The 21,868-nt window shown below is 40.4% G+C and overlaps 5 non-coding genes across 5 annotated transcripts; all 5 read left to right on the top strand.

Annotated features, from left to right (window-relative positions):
* The first annotated feature begins 658 nt into the window (after positions 1-658).
* Positions 659-741, top strand: trnal-cag. The gene has a single exon. It is a non-coding gene; the product is annotated as a tRNA-Leu (tRNA).
* Positions 742-6,755: 6,014 nt separating this feature from the next.
* trnal-cag lies at positions 6,756-6,838 on the top strand. Its single transcript has one exon. It is a non-coding gene; the product is annotated as a tRNA-Leu (tRNA).
* A 3,967-nt stretch (positions 6,839-10,805) lies between these two features.
* trnas-aga lies at positions 10,806-10,887 on the top strand. The gene has a single exon. It is a non-coding gene; the product is annotated as a tRNA-Ser (tRNA).
* A 1,755-nt stretch (positions 10,888-12,642) lies between these two features.
* Positions 12,643-12,724, top strand: trnas-aga. The gene has a single exon. It is a non-coding gene; the product is annotated as a tRNA-Ser (tRNA).
* Positions 12,725-17,708: 4,984 nt separating this feature from the next.
* On the top strand, positions 17,709-17,791 carry trnal-cag. Its single transcript has one exon. It is a non-coding gene; the product is annotated as a tRNA-Leu (tRNA).
* Positions 17,792-21,868: the final 4,077 nt, after the last annotated feature.

Here is a 21,868-nt window from a genome sequence, read left to right as displayed (position 1 = left end):
GAGTAGTGAATAACTATCGTATTTGTAATATTCTGCAAAAACAGCTAGTTGATGAGAGGCTGAAAGAGAATTGCAAGAATCGCGCAATTTCACAGGCGGGCCCCAAACAGGCAAATAACAAAAATAATCTCGGAACGCAGAACTCGTCGGTCGTTGTCAGTGGATTGTATTGGCGGGAAGAACAAAAATATCGTCTGCAGGGTAATCAAAGTCGCCGCATCTAATGTCAAGTCACAGGTGAGCTGCCTTGTTAAACCCTAAAAATAAATAATAACACGATTGCGTTGAAATGACCATTAAGCCATTTGTAAGGATTTCCCCCATGTGGACCTGTTGTCACTCTTACCCTGATGGTTGCTGATATTTCCAGACACTTTTTCAGTCTTATCTGAGGAATTTTATCATTTATATCAGAATGGCCATATTCTGATGCCAGTTTAGCGCTCATTCAATGACGATTTACTACTCTTTCCCATTGAAGGCCATATTGAGGTTAAATCAATGACTGGACTTTTTAATTTATAAAAACAAATGACTATTGAAAGTGCAAGTCAGTATCGTGCATAGTTGTTCTGGTCTCTGTGGTGATTTTAGAGCGTTGTTCATATTTCTACTTTTACCGCATACACTTTAACCCGATACCAGTTACTGTGCTGTAGTCAGGATGGCCGAGCGGTCTAAGGCGCTGCGTTCAGGTCGCAGTCTCCCATGGAGGCGTGGGTTCAAATCCCACTTCTGACAGTTTTTTAGTGCCTCTCAGGAGTCATGCTGCTCAGCAGTAATAATAAGAATGATGAAATAACAACTTCACACAGTGAAATAACAATTCATAATAAACACTCTCAAATGCAGACCTTCTGGAGCTGAGCAAAGATCAAGGTTAAATAAGAAAACAGCTGGACTTAATAACAAATGAATGAGGGGAACATTTTGTGTTATTGCATTATAATGAGTTACTGCATTATCTTTCAGTTGTTAAATTTCACTTTCTGTAGGCTATGCCTGTTGGCCCATTCACTCCTAACAAGCCTGTTTTCCTTCTGTCAACGTTGTCGTGGCCGAGTGGTTAAGGCGATGGACTAGAAATCCATTAGGATCTTCCTGCGCAGGTTCAAATCCTGCCGACAAATGAAAATGCATTTTTTGACCCCTCCGGAGGTTGAAGTTTAGTCGTGTTTCTTATACCAATCGCATCCTCTCAGATCTCCGCAAGTACATAGGGATTAGTTGTCCATTTGGGATAGGACTGCAGGCCATCTATCCCACTTCACAACCTTTACACACCTGGTTATCCAGCCTTCTAGCTCTATAGGCCACAGTAGCATAGGTTACAGGTTTGTAGTCAAGCCACAGATTTCAGGTGAGATCCCATGATACACTCAACAATACAACAACACGATTCTCATGAATAACCATGAAGCCATTTGCTAAGATTTCCCCCATTTTGACATGTGGAAACCTGTTGTCACTCTTACCCTGACGGGAAGCTCCAGACACTTTTTTGGTCCTATCTGAGGCATTTTTTAAATTCATGTCAAATTGGCCATATTCTGAAGACACTCTTATAGTCTGCAGGGTAATCGAACTGGCCACATCTAAAGTCAAGCCACAGGTAACAGGTGAGAAACCTTGTTAAACCCTAAAAGAAAAGAAAAAACTCGATTGCATTGAAAATAACCATTAAGTCATTCAGGTCGCAGACTCCCCTATAGGCATGGTTTGAAACCCCCTCCTGACAACTTTTTAGCGCCTGCATGTCATGCACCTTTGTAAAATCCAGTTGAAAAATAAATGACTTAAGGTAACGTAAATGACACCTAGTTAATATGAGTAGTGAATAACTATCGTATTTTTAATATTCTGCAAAAACAGCTAGTTGATGAGAGGCTGAAAGAGAATTGCAAGAATCGCGCAATTTCACAGGCGGGCCCCAAACAGGCAAATAACAAAAATAATCTCGGAACGCAGAACTCGTCGGTCGTTGTCAGTGGATTGTATTGCGGGGGAAGAACAAAAATATCGTCTGCAGGGTAATCAAAGTCGCCGCATCTAATGTCAAGTCACAGGTGAGCTGCCTTGTTAAACCTAAAAATAAATAATAACACGATTGCGTTGAAATGACTCATTAAGCATTTGTAAGGATTTCCCCCATGTGGACCTGTTGTCACTCTTACCCTGATGGTTGCTGATATTTCCAGACACTTTTTCAGTCTTATCTGAGGAATTTTATCATTATATCAGAATGGCCATATTTCTGATGCCAGTTTAGCGCTCATTCAATGACGATTTACTACTCTTTCCCATTGAAGGCCATATTGAGGTTAAATCAATGACTGGACTTTTTAATTTATAAAAACAAATGACTATTGAAAGTGCAAGTCAGTATCGTGCATAGTTGTTCTGGTCTCTGTGGTGATTTTAGAGCGTTGTTCATATTTTCTACTTTTACCGCATACACTTTAACCCGATACCCAGTTACTGTGCTGTAGTCAGGATGGCGAGCGGTCTAAGGCGCTGCGTTCAGGTCGCAGTCTCCCATGGAGGCGTGGGTTCAAATCCACTTCTGACAGTTTCTTAGTGCATCTCAGGAGTCATGCTGCTCAGCAGTAATAATAAGAATGATGAAATAACAACTTCACACAGTAGAAATAAACAATATCTAATAAACACTCTCAAATGCAGACCTTCTGGAGCTGAGCAAAGATCAAGGTTAAATAAGAAAAACAGCTGGACTTAATACAAATGAATGAGGGGAACATTTTGTGTTATTGCATTATAATGAGTTACTGCATTATCTTTCAGTGTTAAATTTCACTTTCTGTAGGCTATGGCCTGTTGGCCCATCACTCCTAACAAGCCTGTTTTCTTCTGTCAACGTTGTCTGTGCCGAGTGGTTAAGGCGATGGACTAGAAATCCATTAGGATCTTCCTGCTGTCAGGTTCAAATCCTGCTGACAACGAAATGCATTTTTTTGACCCCTCCGGAGGTTGAAGTTTAGTCTGTTTTTCTTATACCAATCGATCCTCTCAGATCTCCGCACGTACATAGGATTAGTTGTCCATTTGGGATAGGAATGCAGGCCATCTGTCCCACTTCACACCTTTACACACCTGTGTTATCCAGCCTTCTAGCTCTATAGGCCCAGTAGCATAGGTTACAGGTTTGTAGTCAAGCCACAGATTTCAGGTGAGATCCCATGATACACTCAACAATACAACAACACGATTCTCATGAATAACCATGAAGACATTTGCTAAGATTTTCCCCCATTTTGACATGTGGAAACCTGTTGTCACTCTTACCCTGACGAGGAAGCTCCAGACACTTTTTTGGTCCTATCTGAGGCATTTTTAAATTCATGTCAAATTGGCCATATTCTGAAGACACTCTTATAGTCTGCAGGGTAATCGAACTGGCCACATCTAAAGTCAAGCCACAGGTAACAGGTGAGAAACCTTGTTAAACCCTAAAAGAAAAAGAAAAACTTGATTGCATTGAAAATAACCATTAAGTCATTCAGGTCGCAGACTCCCCTATAGGCATGGTTTGAAACCCCCTCCTGACAACTTTTTAGCGCCTGCATGTCATGCACCTTTGTAAAATCCAGTTGAAAAATAAATGACTTAAGGTAACGTAAATGACACCTAGTTAATATGAGTAGTGAATAACTATCGTATTTTAATATTCTGCAAAAACAGCTAGTTGATGAGAGGCTGAAAGAGAATTGCAAGAATCGCGCAATTTCACAGGCGGGCCCCAACAGGCAAATAACAAAAATAATCTCGGAACGCAGAACTCGTCGGTCGTTGTCAGTGGATTGTATTGGCGGGAAGAACAAAAATATCGTCTGCAGGGTAATCGAAGTCGCCGCATCTAATGTCAAGTCACAGGTGAGCTGCCTGTTAAACCTAAAAATAAATAATAAACACGATTGCGTTGAAATGACCCATTAAGCCATTTGTAAGGATTTCCCCCATGTGGACCTGTGTCACTCTTACCCTGATGGTTGCTGATATTTCCAGACACTTTTTCAGTCTTATCTGAGGAATTTTATATTTATATCAGAATGGCCATAATTCTGATGCCAGTTTAGCGCTCATTCAATGGCGATTTACTACTCTTTCCCAATTGAAGGCCATATTGAGGTTTAATGTCTACAATTGGTTCCAATTGGAACAACTCCACTCAGTGAAAACTGGTCGCATGGAACGCAAAAATATTTCTTACAATATTTAACCTCCAACATAACAAGTCCAAGTCCATAGCTCAAATGAAAGTCACCTTGTTCATCTAGCCAGCAGTCAGATTTCTAATTTTACCGAAAAACATAGCACATATATATGTAAAACACCACCAGACACAGCTCATTGAATAGCCAAAACATGCAATCAACAAACGCAGGATTAAAAATAAAAAGTTCACTACCTTTTGAAATCTCATTCCGATGACAGTAATATGCATGTTCACAGTAAAAAAAATTTTCCTCAATAATATGCCATTATATCAATAAATGTCCATTTACGTGAGTTACGTTCAGAAAGTACTCAAAAATGCCCGCAGGAAATCTAGGTAGCAGCGGCAAGGTAAAGAAATAGACATCTAAAACTTTGACTAAATGACATGTCTACATATAGTAGCAAGATACACTGCTTCTTTATGCAACCGCTTGTTAGATTGATTTTTAACATTACAAAAGCACACTATCCAATATGCTGAGACGGCGCTCGTTCCAAGCTAACTTTCACGTAACTTGGAGTCAGCAGAAACACAGATTTTAAGCATAAATATTCCCTTACCTTCGATTTCTTCGTTAGAATGTTTCTGGAAGGTCAGACTTAACCATACATGTTTGGTTTCAAGTCTTGCGTCATTGTCTTAGCTAGTGCTAATAAAATCAGCTGAAATGCACCAAAACGTCCTCTGGTCCAAAGTTGCGCACAAAACTCAAATTACATATTATATTGTCGACTAAACAGGTCAAACTAAGTGCAGAAGCAAGCTTTTATGATGTTTAGACACACAAAACAAATTCAATCGGCCATAGTCTGCCCCTTCTTGAGTGCTGGAACAAAAGGAATGGCTGGGACAATCGCGCCCCTACGCACAGCTATTTTCTCGTGGAACGCATAATTTCACTCCCATAGGGTCAATTCTCGCGGGATTTGAACGATTCAAAGCCTACTCAAAGAGGACATCTAGCGGAAGAGATAGAAAGTCTCCCCGAATCATAACTGGTTGGAAGGGTGGGGGCCATGAGTCAAAGTTGCTCCAACTTTCAGGGCCACAAAACTAGTTTGGAAGAATGCCGCCTGTGAGTTATGCTATACTTACAGACATAATTCCAACGGTTTAGAATCTTTAGAGGTTTTCTATCTAATAATAATTTTTATTTGCATATATTAGCAATGTTGACAGATTTTTTTTCAGTTACTAGGGGTACCCCAATCTCTCAAAGGGGCATATGTCTGCCATATCCTAAACAGTTTTAATCAATGACTGGATTTTTTAATTTGTAAAAACAAATGGACTATGAAGTGCAAGTCAGTATCGTGCATAGTTGTTCTGGTCTCTGTGGTGCATTTTAGAGAGTTGTTCATATTTTACTTTTAAAGCATACACTTTAACCGATACCCAGTTACTGTGCTGTGTCAGGATGCCGAGCGGTCTAAGGAGCTGTTCAGGTCGCAGTCTCCCATGAGGCGTGGTTCAAATCCCACTTTCGACATTTTTTAGTTCACACAGTGAATAACTCATAATAAACACTTCAAATGCAGACCCTATCTGAGGCATTTTTAAATTCATGTCAAATTGGCCATATTCTGAAGACACTCTGTAGGCTGCAGGGTAATCGAACTGGCCACATCTAAAGTCAAGCCACAGGTAACAGGTGAGAAACCTTGTTAAACCCTAAAAGAAAAAGAAAAAACTTGATTGCATTGAAATAACCATAAGTCAATTCAGGTCGCAGACTCCCCTATAGGCATGGTTTGAAACCCCTCCTGACAACTTTTTAGCGCCTGCATGTCATGCACCTTTGTAAAATCCAGTTGAAAAATAAATGACTTAAGGTAACGTAAATGACACCTAGTAATATGAGTACGTGAATAACTATCGTATTTTTAATATTCTGCAAAAACAGCTAGTTGATGAAGAGGCTGAAAGAGAATTGCAAGAATCGCGCAATTTCACAGGCGGGCCCCAAACAGGCAAATAACAAAATAATCTCGGAACGCAGAACTCGTCGGTCCGTTGTCAGTGGATTGTATTGGCGGAAGAACAAAAATATCGTCTGCAGGGTAATCGAAGTCGCGCATCTAATGTCAAGTCACAGGTGAGCTGCCTTGTAAACCCTAAAAATAAATAATAACACGATTGCGTTGAAATGACCCATTAAGCCATTTGTAAGGATTTCCCCCATGTGGACCTGTTGTCACTCTTACCCTGATGGTTGCTGATATTTCCAGACCACTTTTTCAGTCTTATCTGAGGAATTTTATCATTTATATCAGAATGGCCATATTCTGATGCCAGTTTTAGCGCTCATTCAATGGCGATTTATACTCTTTCCCATTGAAGGCCATATTGAGGTTAAATCAATGACTGGACTTTTTAATTTATAAAAACAAATGACTATTGAAAGTGCAAGTCAGTATCGTGCATAGTTGTTCTGGTCTCTGTGGTGATTTTAGAGCGTTGTTCATATTTCTACTTTTACCGCATACACTTTAACCCGATACCCAGTTACTGTGCTGTAGTCAGGATGGCCGAGCGGTCTAAGGCGCTGCGTTCAGGTCGCAGTCTCCCATGGAGGCGTGGGTTCAAATCCCACTTCTGACAGTTTTTTAGTGCCTCTCAGGAGTCATGCTGCTCAGCAGTAATAATAAGAATGATGAAATAACAACTTCACACAGTGAAATAACAATTCATAATAAACACTCTCAAATGCAGACCTTCTGGAGCTGAGCAAAGATCAAGGTTAAATAAGAAAACAGCTGGACTTAATAACAAATGAATGAGGGGAACATTTGTGTTATTGCATTATAATGAGTTACTGCATTATCTTTCAGTTGTTAAATTTCACTTTCTGTAGGCTATGCCTGTGGCCCATTCACTCCTAACAAGCTTGTTTTCTTCTGTCAACGTTGTAGTGGCCGAGTGGTTAAGGCGATGGACTAGAAATCCATTAGGATCTTCCTGCGCAGGTTCCAATCCTGCCGACAATGAAAATGCATTTTTTTGACCCCTCCGGAGGTTGAAGTTTAGTCGTGTTTCTTATACCAATCGCATCCTCTCAGATCCTCCGCAAGTACATAGGGATTAGTTGGTCCATTTGGGATAGGAACTGCAGGCCATCTATCCCACTTCACACCTTTACACACCTGGTTATCCAGCTTCTAGCATCATAGGCCACAGTAGCATAGGTTACAGGTTTGTAGTCAAGCCACAGATTTCAGGTGAGATCCCATGATACACTCAACAATACAACAACACGATTCTCATGAATAACCATTAAGCCATTTGCTAAGATTTCCCCCATTTTGACATGTGGAAACCTGTTGTCACTCTTACCCTGACGGGAAGCTCCAGACACTTTTTTGGTCCTATCTGAGGCATTTTTAAATTCATGTCAAATTGGCCATATTCTGAAGACACTCTTATAGTCTGCAGGGTAATCGAACTGGCCACATCTAAAGTCAAGCCACAGGTAACAGGTGAGAAACCTTGTTAAACCCTAAAAGAAAAAGAAAAAACTTGATTGCATTGAAAATAACCATTAAGTCATTCAGGTCGCAGACTCCCCTATAGGCATGGTTTGAAACCCCCTCCTGACAACTTTTTAGCGCCTGCATGTCATGCACCTTTGTAAAATCCAGTTGAAAAATAAATGACTTAAGGTAACGTAAATGACACCTAGTTAATATGAGTAGTGAATAACTATCGTATTTTTAATATTCTGCAAAAACAGCTAGTTGATGAGAGGCTGAAAGAGAATTGCAAGAATCGCGCAATTTCACAGGCGGGCCCCAAACAGGCAAATAACAAAATAATCTACGGAACGCAGAACTCGTCGGTCGTTGTCAGTGGATTGTATTGGCGGGAAGAACAAAAATATCGTCTGCAGGGTAATCAAAGTCGCCGCATCTAATGTCAATCACAGGTGAGCTGCCTTGTTAAACCCCTGAAAATAAATAATAACACGATTGCGTTGAAATGACTCATTAAGCCATTTGTAAGGATTTCCCCATGTGGACCTGTTTGTCACTCTTACCCTGATGGTTGCTGATATTTCCAGACACTTTTTCAGTCTTATCTGAGGAATTTATCATTTATATCAGAATGGCCATATTCTGATGCCAGTTTAGCGCTCATTCAATGACGATTTACTACTCTTTCCATTGAAGGCCATATTGAGGTTAAATCAATGACTGGACTTTTAATTTATAAAAACAAATGACTATTGAAAGTGCAAGTCAGTATCGTGCATAGTTGTTCTGGTCTCTGTGGTTGATTTTAGAGCGTTGTTCATATTCTACTTTTACGCATACACTTTAACCCGATACCCAGTTACTGTGCTGTAGTCAGGATGGCCGAGCGGTCTAAGGCGCTGCGTTCAGGTCGCAGTCTCCCATGGAGGCGTGTGTTCAAATCCCACTTCTGACAGTTTTTTAGTGCCTCTCAGGAGTCATGCATTGCCTCAGCAGTAATAATAAGAATGATGAAATTAACAACTTCACACAGTGAAATAACCAATTCATAATAAACACTCTCAAATGCAGACCTTCTGGAGCGAGCAAAGATCAAGGTTAAATAAGAAAACAGCTGGACTTAATAACAAATGAATGAGGGGAACATTTGTGTTATTGCATTATAATGAGTTACTGCATTATCTTTCAGTTGTTAAATTTCACTTTCTGTAGGCTATGCCTGTTGGCCCATTCACTCCTAACAAGCCTTGTTTTCTTCTGTCAACGTTGTCGTGGCCGGAGTGGTTAAGGCGATGGACTAGAAATCCATTAGGATCTTCCGCGCAGGTTCAAATCCTGCCGGACAACGAAAATGCATTTTTTTGACCCCTCCGGAGGTTGAAGTTTAGTCGGTTTCTTATACCAATCGCATCCTCTCAGATCTCCGCAAGTACATAGGGATTAGTTGTCCATTTGGGATAGGACTGCAGGCCATCTGTCCACTTCACACCTTTACACACCTGGTTATCCAGCCTTCTAGCTCTATAGGCCACAGTAGCATAGGTTACAGGTTTGTAGTCAAGCCACCGATTTCAGGTGAGATCCCATGATACACTCAACAATACAACCAACACGATTTCTCATGAATAACCATTGAAGCCATTTGCTAAGATTTCCCCCATTTTGACATGTGGAAAACCTGTTGTCACTCTTACCTGACGGGAAGCTCCAGACACCTTTTTTGGTCCTATCTGAGGCATTTTTTAAATTCATGTCAAATTGGCCATATTCTGAAGACACTCTTAGGCTGGCAGGGTAATCGAACTGGCCACATCTAAAGTCAAGCCACAGGTAACAGGTGAGAAACCTTGTTAAACCCTAAAAGAAAAGAAAAAACTTCGATTGCATTGAAAATAACCATTAAGTCATTCAGGTCGCAGACTCCCCTATAGGCATGGTTTGAAACCCCCTCCTGACACTTTTTTAGCGCCTGCATGTCATGCACCTTTGTAAAATCCAGTTGAAAAATAAATGACTTAAGGTAACGTAAATGACACCTAGTTAATATGAGTAGTGAATAACTATCGTATTTTTAATATTCTGCAAAAACAGCTAGTTGATGAGAGGCTGAAGAGAATTGCAAGAATCGCGCAATTTCACAGGCGGGCCCCAAACAGGCAAATAACAAAAATAATCTCGGAACGCAGAACTCGTCGGTCGGTTGTCAGTGGATGTATTGGCGGGAAGAACAAAATATCGTCTGCAGGGTAATCGAAGTCGCCGCATCTAATGTCAAGTCACAGGTGAGCTGCCTTGTTAAACCCTAAAAATAAATAATAACACGATTGCGTTGAAATGACATCATTAAGCCATTTGTAAGGATTTCCCCACTGTGGACCTGTTGTCACTCTTACCCTGATGGTTGCTGATATTTCCAGACACTTTTTCAGTCTTATCTGAGGAATTTTATCATTTATATCAGAATGGCCATATTCTGATGCCAGTTTAGCGCTCATTCAATGACGATTTTACTACTCTTTCCCATTGAAGGCCATATTGAGGTTAAATCAATGACTGGACTTTTAATTTATAAAACAAATGACTATTGAAAGTGCAAGTCAGTATCGTGCATAGGTTGTTCTGGTCTCTGTGGTGATTTTAGAGCGTTGTTCATATTTCTACTTTTACCGCATACACTTTAACCCGATACCCAGTTACTGTGCTGTAGTCAGGATGGCCGAGCGGTCTAAGGCTGCTGCGTTCAGGTCGCAGTCTCCCATGGAGGCTGTGGTTCAAATCCCACTTCTGACAGTTTTTTAGTGCCTCTCAGGAGTCCATGCTGCTCAGCAGTAATAATAAGAATGATGAAATAACAACTTCACACAGGAAATAACAATTTCATAATTAAACACTCTCAAATGCAGACCTTCTGGAGCTGAGCAAAGATCAAGGTTAAATAAGAAAACAGCTGGACTTAATAACAAATGAATGAGGGGAACATTTTGTGTTATTGCATTATAATGAGTTACTGCATTATCTTTCAGTTGTTAAATTTCACTTTCTGTAGGCTATGCCTGTTGGCCCATTCACTCCTAACAAGCCTGTTTTCTTCTGTCAACGTTGTCGTGGCCGAGTGGTTAAGGCGATGGACTAGAAATCCATTAGGATCTTCCTGCGCAGGTTCAAATCCTGCCGACAACGAAAATGCTTTTTTTTGACCCCTCCGGAGGTTGAAGTTTAGTCGTGTTTCTTATACCAATCGCATCCTCTCAGATCTCCGCAAGTACATAGGGATTAGTTGTCCATTTGGGATAGGGACTGCAGGCCATCTCCATCTCCCACTTCACACCTTTACACACCTGGTTATCAGCCTTCTAGCTCTATAGGCCACAGTAGCATAGGTTACAGTTTTGTAGTCAAGCCACAGATTTCAGGTGAGATCCAATGATACACTCAACAATACAACAACACGATTCTCATGAATAACCATGAAGCCATTTGCTAAGATTTCCCCCATTTCTGACATGTGGAAACCTGTTGTCACATCTTACCCTGACGGGAAGCTCCAGACACTTTTTGGTCCTAATCTGAGGCATTTTTAAATTCATGTCAAATTGGCCATATTCTGAAGACACTCTTAGGCTGCAGGGTAATCGAACTGGCCACATCTAAAGTCAAGCCACAGGTAACAGGTGAGAAAACCTTGTTAAACCCCTAAAAGAAAAGAAAAAACTTGATTGCATTGAAAATAAACCATTAAGTCATTCAGGTCGCAGACTCCCCCTATAGGCCATGGTTTGAAACCCCCCTCCTGACAATTTTTAGCGCCTCCTGCATGTCATGCACCTTTGTACAATCCAGTTGAAAAATAAATGACTTAAGGTAACGTAAATGACACCTAGTTAATATGAGTAGTGAATAACTATCCTATTTTAATATTCTGCAAAAACAGCTAGTTGATGAGAGGCTGAAAGAGAATTGCAAGAATCGCGCAATTCACAGGCGGGCCCCCAAACAGGCAAATAACAAAAATAACTCGGAACGCAGAACTCGTCGGTCGTTGTCAGTGATTGTATTGGCGGGAAGAACAAAAATATCGTCTGCAGGGTAATCAAAGTCGCCGCATCTAATGTCAAGTCACAGGTGAGCTGCCTTGTTAAACCCTAAAAATAAATAATAACACGATTGCGTTGAAATGACTCATTAAGCCATTTGTAAGGATTTCCCCCATGTGGACCTGTTGTCACTCTTACCCTGATGGTTTGCTGATATTTCCAGACACTTTTTCAGTCTTATCTGAGGAATTTTATCATTTATATCAGAATGGCCATATTCTGATGCCAGTTTAGCGCTCATTCAATGACGATTTACTACTCTTTCCCATTGAAGGCCATATTGAGGTTAAATCAATGACTGGACTTTTTAATTTATAAAAACAAATGACTATTGAAAGTGCAAGTCAGTATCGTGCATAGTTGTTCTGGTCTCTGTGGTGATTTTAGAGCGTTGTTCATATTTCTACTTTTACCGCATACACTTTAACCCGATACCCAGTTACTGTGCTGTAGTCAGGATGGCCGAGCGGTCTAAGGCGCTGCGTTCAGGTCGCAGTCTCCCATGGAGGCGTGGGTTCAAATCCACTTCTGACAGTTTCTTTAGTGCCTCTCAGGAGTCATGCTGCTCAGCAGTAATAATAAGAATGATGAAATAACAACTTCACACAGTGAAATAACAATTCATAATAAACACTCTCAAATGCAGACCTTCTGGAGCTGAGCAAAGATCAAGGTTAAATAAGAAAACAGCTGGACTTAATAACAAATGAATGAGGGGAACATTTTGTGTTATTGCATTATAATGAGTTACTGCATTATCTTTCAGTTGTTAAATTTCACTTTCTGTAGGCTATGCCTGTTGGCCCATTCACTCCTAACAAGCCTGTTTTCTTCTGTCAACGTTGTCGTGGCCGAGTGGTTAAGGCGATGGACTAGAAATCCATTAGGATCTTCCTGCGCAGGTTCAAATCCTGCCGACAACGAAAATGCATTTTTTTGACCCCTCCGGAGGTTGAAGTTTAGTCGTGTTTCTTATACCAATCGCATCCTCTCAGATCTCCGCAAGTACATAGGGATTAGTTGTCCATTTGGGATAGGACTGCAGGCCATCTGTCCCACTTCACACCTTTACACACCTGGTTATCCAGCCTTCTAGCTCTATAGGCCACAGTAGCATAGGTTACAGGTTTGTAGTCAAGCCACAGATTTCAGGTGAGATCCCATGATACACTCAACAATACAACAACACGATTCTCATGAATAACCATTAAGCCATTTGCTAAGATTTCCCCCATTTTGACATGTGGAAACCTGTTGTCACTCTTACCCTGACGGGAAGCTCCAGACACTTTTTGGTCCTATCTGAGGCATTTTTAAATTCATGTCAAATTGGCCATATTCTGAAGACACTCTTATAGTCTGCAGGGTAATCGAACTGGCCACATCTAAAGTCAAGCCACAGGTAACAGGTGAGAAACCTTGTTAAACCCTAAAAAAAAAGAAAAAACTTGATTGCATTGAAAATAACCATTAAGTCATTCAGGTCGCAGACTCCCTATAGGCATGGTTTGAAACCCCCTCCTGACAACTTTTTAGCGCCTGCATGTCATGCACCTTTGTAAAATCCAGTTGAAAAATAAATGACTTAAGGTAACGTAAATGACACCTAGTTAATATGAGTAGTGAATAACTATCGTATTTTTAATATTCTGCAAAAACAGCTAGTTGATGAGAGGCTGAAAGAGAATTGCAAGAATCGCGCAATTTCACAGGCGGGCCCCAAACAGGCAAATAACAAAAATAATCTCGGAACGCAGAACTCGTCGGTCGTTGTCAGTGGATTGTATTGGCGGGAAGAACAAAAATATCGTCTGCAGGGTAATCGAAGTCGCCGCATCTAATGTCAAGTCACAGGTGAGCTGCCTTGTTAAACCCTAAAATAAATAATAACACGATTGCGTTGAAATGACCATTAAGCCATTTGTAAGGATTTCCCCATGTGGACCTGTTGTCACTCTTACCCTGATGGTTGCTGATATTTCCAGACACTTTTTCAGTCTTATCTGAGGAATTTTATCATTTATATCAGAATGGCCATATTCTGATGCCAGTTTAGCGCTCATTCAATGGCGATTTACTACTCTTTCCCATTGAAGGCCATATTGAGGTTAACCTGTCTACGATATTGGTTCCCAATGGGAATCAACCCTCCCACGTTCAGCTGAACGGTGGCGCATGGAACGCAAAAATATTCTTACAATATTTACCTCCACACATTAACAAGTCCAAGTCCATAGCTCAAATGAAAGATAAAACACCTTGTTCATCTAGCCAGCAAGTCAGATTTTAAATGTTTTACGGCGAAAACATAGCACATATAATGTAAAACACCACCAGACACAGCTCATTTGAATAGCCAAAACATGCAATCAACAAAGCAGGATTAAAAATAATCGTTCACTAACCTTTTGAAAATCTTCATCAGATGACAGTAATATGACATGTTACACAGTACATTTTTTTTTTCAATAATATGCCATTTATATCCATAATGTCCATTTACAGTGAGTTCACGTTCAGAAATTACTCAAAAATGCCGCAGGAAATCTAGGTAGCGCGGCAAGGTAACGTAAAAGACATCATAAACTTGACTAAATATACATGTTCTACATTAGTTAGAAAGATACACTGCTTCTTTATGCAACCGCTTTGTTAGATTTACTTTAACGTTACAGAAATCGCACACTATTCAATATGCTGAGACGGCGCTCAGTTCCAAGCACATTTCTACGTAATGTTGGAGTCAACAGAAAACACAGATTTAAGCATAAATATTCCCTTACCTTCGATGGTCTTCGTTCAGAATGTTCTGGAAGGCTTCAGACTTACCCAATACATCGTTTGGTTTCAAGTCTTGCGTTTTGTATTAGCTTACTGCTAAAACATCAGCTGAAATGCACCCAAAAGTCCTCTGGTCCGAAAAGTTGCGCATCAAAACTTCAAAATTACATATTATATGTCGACTAAACAGGTCAAACTAAGTGCAGAAGCAAGCTTATGATGTTTTAGACACACAAAACAAACTTCAATCGGCCATCGTCTGCCCCTCTCTTGAGTGCTGGAACAAAGGAATGGCTGGGACCAATTCGCGCCCCTACGCACAGCCTATTTCTCGTGGAACGCACTAATTTCTCCCATAGGGTCAATTCTCGCGGGATTTGAACGATTCAAAGCTTACTCAAAGAGGACATCTAGCGGAAGAGATAGAAAGTCTACCCAGAATCATAACTGGTTGGAAGGGTGGGGGCCATGACGTCAAAGTTGCTCCAACTTTCATGCCACAAAAACTAGTTTGGAAGAATGCCTGCCCTGTGAGTTCTGCTATACTTACAGACATAATTCCAACGGTTTTAGAATCTTTAGAGTGTTTTCTATCCAATAATAATTTTATTTGCATATATTAGCAATTGTTGACAGATTTTTTTTCAGTTTACTAGGGGTACCAATCTCTCCAAGGGGGCATATGTCTGCCATATCCTAAACAGGTTTTAAATCAATGACTGGACTTTTTAATTTGTAAAAAAAATGACTATTGAAAGTGCAAGTCAGTATCGTGCATAGTTGTTCTGGTCTCTGTGGTGATTTTAGAGCGTTGTTCATATTTCTACTTTTAACGCATACACTTTAACCCGATACCCAGTTACTGTGCTGTAGTCAGGATGGCCGAGCGGTCTAAGGCGCTGCGTTCAGGTCGCAGTCTCCCATGGAGGCGTGGGTTCAAATCCACTTCTGACAGTTTTTTAGTTCACACAGTGAAATAACAATTCATAATAAAACTCTCAAATGCAGACCCTATCTGAGGCATTTTAAATTCATGTCAAATTGGCCATATTCTGAAGACACTCTTATAGTCTGCAGGGTAATCGAACTGGCCACATCTAAAGTCAAGCCACAGGTAACAGGTGAAAACCTTGTTAAACCCTAAAAGAAAAAGAAAAACTCGATTGCATTGAAAATAACCATTAAGTCATTCAGGTCGCAGACTCCCCTATAGGCATGGTTGAAACCCCTCCTGACAACTTTTTAGCGCCTGCATGTCATGCACCTTTGTAAAATCCAGTTGAAAAATAAATGACTTAGGTAACGTAAATGACACCTAGTAACTCTCTGATCTCCCAACACGGATCCGGTATCGTGACTACAGCCTCAAGCTCATTACATAACGCACGTTAACTATTCATGAAAATCGCAAATGAAATGAAATAAATATGCATCTCGCAAGTTAGCCTTTTGAAACAACACTGTCATCTCAGATTTTCAAAATATGCTTCAACCATAGGAAAACAATAATTTGTGTAACAGTAGCTAGAAAACAAAGGATTTAGCGTTAGCATTAGCGTTAGCATCCAGCACGCAACATTTCAACAAAAACATAAAAGCCTTCAAATAAAATAATTTACCTTTGAAGAACTTCTGATGTTTTCAATGAGGATACTCTCAGTTGGATAGCAGATGCTCAGTTTTTCCAAAAAGATTCTTTGTGTATTAGAAATAGCTCCGTTTTATACATCACATTGGGCTACCAAAAAAAACCGAAATTCAGTCCTCAAAACGCAAAATTTTTCCAAATTAACTCCATAATATCGACTGAAAACATGGCAAACGTTGTTTAGAATCAATCATCAAGGTGTTTTTCACATATCTCTTCATTGATACAGTCGTGGAACATGCTTTCTCCCCTGAATCAAATGGTAAAAGTACAAGCAGCTGGCAATTGCGCACCGAATCACACGCAGGACACCAGGCGGACACTTGGAAAATGTAGTCTCTTATGGTCAATCTTCCAATGATATGCATACAAATACGTCACAATGCTGCTAAGACCTTGGGCGAACGAAGAAAGTGTAGGCTCATTCCTTGCGCAATCACAGCCATATAAGGAGACAATGGAAAACAGAGCTTCAGAAATTCTGCTAATTCCTGGTTGATGCATCATCTTGGTTCGCCTGTAGAATGAGTTCTGGGGCACTACAGACAAAATTTTGCAGATCTGAAACTTCAGAGTGTTTTCTTCCAAAACTGTCAAGAATATGCATAGTCGAGCATCTTTTCGTGACAAAATATCGCTTAAAACGGGAACGTTTTATCAAAAATGAAATAGCGCCCCTAGAGATCTAAAGGCTAATAACATCAGCTGAAATGCACCCAAACGTCCTCTGGTCCGGAAAAGTTGCGCATCAAAACTTCAAAATTACATATTATATGTCGACTAAACAGGTCAAACTAAGTGCAGAAGCAAGCTTTATGATTTTTAGACACACAAAACAAACCTTCAATCGGCCATCGTCTGCCCCTCTCTTGAGTGCTGGAACAAAGGAATGGCTGGACCAATTCGCGCCCCTACGCACAGCCTATTTTCTCGTGGAACGCACTAATTTCACTCCCATAGGGTCAATTCTCGCGGGATTTGAACGATTCAAAGCTCTACTGAAAGAGGACATCTAGCGGAAGAGATAGAAAGTCTCCCCAGAATCATAACTGGTTGGGAAGGGTGGGGGCCATGACGTCAAAGTTGCTCCAACTTTCATGGCCACAAAAACTAGTTTGGAAGAATGCCTGCCCTGTGAGTTCTGCTATACTTACAGACATAATTCCAACGGTTTTAGAATCTTTAGAGTGTTTTCTATCCAATAATAAATTTTATTGCATATATTAGCAATTGTTGACAGATTTTTTTTTCAGTTTACTAGGGTACCCAATCTCTCCAAAGGGGGCATATGTCTGCCATATCCTAAACAGGTTTTAAATCAATGACTGGACTTTTAATTTGTAAAAACAAATGACTATTGAAAGTGCAAGTCAGTATCGTGCATAGTTGTTCTGGTCTCTGTGGTGATTTTAGAGCGTTGTTCATATTTCTACTTTTAACGCATACACTTTAACCCGATACCCAGTTACTGTGCTGTAGTCAGGATGGCCGAGCGGTCTAAGGCGCTGCGTTCAGGTCGCAGTCTCCCATGGAGGCGTGGGTTCAAATCCCACTTCTGACAGTTTTTTAGTTCACACAGTGAAATAACAATTCATAATAAACACTCTCAAATGCAGACCCTATAAGAGGCATTTTTAAATTCATGTCAAATTGGCCATATTCTGAAGACACTCTTATAGTCTGCAGGGTAATCGAACTGGCCACATCTAAAGTCAAGCCACAGGTAACAGGTGAGAAACCTTGTTAAACCCTAAAAGAAAAGAAAAACTCGATTGCATTGAAAATAACCATTAAGTCATTCAGGTCGCAGACTCCCCTATAGGCATGGTTGAAACCCCCTCCTGACAACTTTTTAGCGCCTGCATGTCATGCACCTTTGTAAAATCCAGTTGAAAAATAAATGACTTAAGGTAACGTAAATGACACCTAGTTAACCTCTCTGATCTCCCAAACCCGGATCCGGTATCGTGACTACAGCCTCAAGTCATTACCATAACGCAACGTTAACTATCATGAAAATCGCAAATGAAATGAAATAAATTGCCATCTCGCAAGCTTAGCCTTTGTAAACAACACTGTCATCTCAGATTTTCAAATATGCTTCTCAACCATAGGAAAACAATAATTTGTGTAACAGTAGCTAAAAACAACGGATTTAGCGTTAGCATTAGCGTAGCATCCAGCACGCAAATTTCAACAAAAACATAAAAGCCTTCAAATAAAATAATTACTTTGAAAACTTCTGATGTTCAATGAGGATACTCTCAGTTGGATAGCAGATGCTCAGTTTTTCCAAAAAGATTCTTTGTGTATTAGAAATAGCTCCGTTTATACATCACATTTGGCTACCAAAAAAACCGGAAAATTCAGTCCTCAAAACGCAAACTTTTTTCCAAATTAACTCCATAATATCGACTGAAACATGGCAAACGTTGTTAGAATCAATCATCAAGGTGTTTTTCACATATCTCTTCATTGATACATCGTTCTTGGACACATGCTTTCTCCCTGAATCAAATGGTAAAGTACAAGCAGCTGGCAATTGCGCACGAATTCCACGCAGGACACCAGGCGGACACTTGGAAAATGTAGTCTCTATGGTCATCTTCCAATGATATGCCTACAAATACGTCACAATGCTGCTAAGACCTTGGCGAACGACAGAAAGTGTAGGCTCATTCTTGGCAATCACAGCCATATAAGGAGACAATGGAAAACAGAGCTTCAGAAATTCTGCTAATTCCTGGTGATGCATCATCTTGGTTTCGCCTGTAGAATGAGTTCTGGGGCACTTACAGCAAAATCTTTGCAGATTCTGAAACGTCAGAGTGTTTCTTTCCAAAATGTCAAGAATATGCATAGTTGAGCATCTTTTCGTGACAAAATATTCGCGCTTAAACGGAACGTTTTTTATCCAAAAATGAAATAGCGCCCTAGAGATCTAACAGGCTAATAACATCAGCTGAAATGCACCAAAACGTCCTCTGGTCCGGAAAAGTTGCGCATCAAAACTTCAAAATTACAATTATATGTCGACTAAACAGGTCAAACTAAGTGCAGAAGCAAGCTTTATGATGTTTTAGACACACAAACAAACTTCAATCGGCCATCGTCTGCCCCTCTCTTGAGTGCTGGAACAAAGGAATGGCGGGACCAATTCGCGCCCCTACGCACAGCCTATTTTCTCGTGGAACGCACTAATTTCACTCCATAGGGTCAATTCTCGCGGGATTTGAACGATTCAAAGCTCTACTCAAAGAGGACATCTAGCGGAAGAGATAGAAAGTCTCCCCAGAATCATAACTGGTGGGAAGGGTGGGGGCCATGACGTCAAAGTTGCTCCAACTTTCATGGCCACAAAAACTAGTTTGGAAGAATGCCTGCCCTGTGAGTTCTGCTATACTTACAGACATAATTCCAAGTTTTAGAATCTTTAGAGTGTTTTATCCAATAATAATTTTATTTGCATATATTAGCAATTGTTGACAGATTTTTTTTCAGTTTACTAGGGGTACCCAATCTCTCCAAAGGGGGCATATGTCTGCCATATCCTAACAGGTTTTAAATCAATGACTGGACTTTTTAATTTGTAAAAACAAATGACTATTGAAAGTGCAAGTCAGTATCGTGCATAGTTGTTCTGGTCTCTGTGGTGATTTTAGAGCGTTGTTCATATTTCTACTTTTAACGCATACACTTTAACCCGATACCCAGTTACTGTGCTGTAGTCAGGATGGCCGAGCGGTCTAAGGCGCTGCGTTCAGGTCGCAGTTCTCCCATGGAGGCGTGGGTTCAAATCCACTTCTGACAGTTTTTAGTTCACACAGTGAAATAACAATTCATAATAAACACTCTCAAATGCAGACCCTATCTGAGGCATTTTTAAATTCATGTCAAATTGGCCATATTCTGAAGACACTCTTATAGTCTGCAGGGTAATCGAACTGGCCACATCTAAAGTCAAGCCACAGGTAACAGGTGAGAAACCTTGTTAACCCTAAAAGAAAAAGAAAAACTCGATTGCATTGAAAATAACCATTAAGTCATTCAGGTCGCAGACTCCCCTATAGGCATGGTTTGAAACCCCCTCCTGACAACTTTTTAGCGCCTGCATGTCATGCACCTTTGTAAAATCCAGTTGAAAAATAAATGACTTAAGGTAACGTAAATGACACCTAGTTAATATGAGTAGTGAATAACTAACCTATTTTTAATATTCTGCAAAAACAGCTAGTTGATGAGAGGCTGAAAGAGAATTGCAAGAATCGCGCAATTTCACAGGCGGGCCCCAAACAGGCAAATAACAAAAATAATCTCGGAACGCAGAACGGTCGGTCGTTGTCAGTGGATTGTATTGGCGGGAAGAACAAAAATATCGTCTGCAGGGTAATCGAAGTCGCCGCATCTAATGTCAAGTCACAGGTGAGCTGCCTTGTTAAACCCTAAAAATAAATAATAACACGATTGCGTTGAAATGACCCATTAAGCCATTTGTAAGGATTTCCTCATGTGGACCTGTTGTCACTCTTACCCTGATGGTTGCTGATATTTCCAGACACTTTTCAGTCTTATCTGAGGAATTTTATAATTTATATCAGAATGGCCATATTCTGATGCCAGTTTAGCGCTCATTCAATGGCGATTTACTACTCTTTCCCATGAAGGCCATATTGAGGTTAATCAATGACTGGACTTTTAATTTTATAAAAACAAATGACTATGAAAGTGCAAGTCAGTATCGTGCATAGTTGTTCTGGTCTCTGTGGTGATTTTAGAGCGTTGTTCATATTTCTACTTTTACCGCATACACTTTAACCGATACCCAGTTACTGTGCTGTAGTCAGGATGGCCGAGCGGTCTAAGGCGCTGCGTTCAGGTCGCAGTTCCCATGGGGCGTGGGTTCAATCCCACTTCTGACAGTTTTTAGTGCCTCTCAGGAGTCATGCTGCTCAGCAGTAATAATAAGAATGATGAAATAACAACTTCACACAGTGAAATAACAATTCATAATAAACACTCTCAAATGCAGACCTTCTGAGCTGAGCAAAGATCAAGGTTAAATAGAAAACAGTGGACTTAATAACAAATGAATGAGGGGAAACATTTTGTGTTATTGCATTATAATGAGTTACTGCATTATCTTTCAGTTGTTAAATTTCACTTTCTGTAGGCTATGCTGTTGGCCCATTCACTCCTAACAAGTGTTTTCTTTGTCAACGTTGTCGTGGCCGAGTGGTTAAGGCGATGATAGAAATCCATTAGGATTTCCTGCGCAGGTTCAAATCCTGCCGACAACGAAAATGCATTTTTTTCGACCCTCCGGAGGTTGAAGTTTAGTCGTGTTTCTTATACCAATCGCATCCTCTCAGATCTCCGCAAGTACATAGGATTAGTTGTCCATTTGGGATAGGACTGCAGGCCATCTGTCCCACTTCACAACTTTACACACTGGTTATCCAGCCTTCTAGCTCTATAGGCCACAGTAGCATAGGTTACAGGTTTGTAGTCAAGCCACAGATTTCAGTGAGATCCCATGATACACTCAACAATACAACAACACGATTCTCATGAAAAACCATTAAGCCATTTGCTAAGATTTCCCCATTTGACATGTGGAAAACTGTTGTCACTCTTACCG

This window comes from Oncorhynchus mykiss, unplaced genomic scaffold (assembly GCF_013265735.2).
Source record: "Oncorhynchus mykiss isolate Arlee unplaced genomic scaffold, USDA_OmykA_1.1 un_scaffold_626, whole genome shotgun sequence".
Classification (NCBI taxonomy): Eukaryota; Metazoa; Chordata; class Actinopteri; order Salmoniformes; family Salmonidae; genus Oncorhynchus; species Oncorhynchus mykiss.
This window is presented reverse-complemented; position numbering and strand designations above follow the sequence as displayed.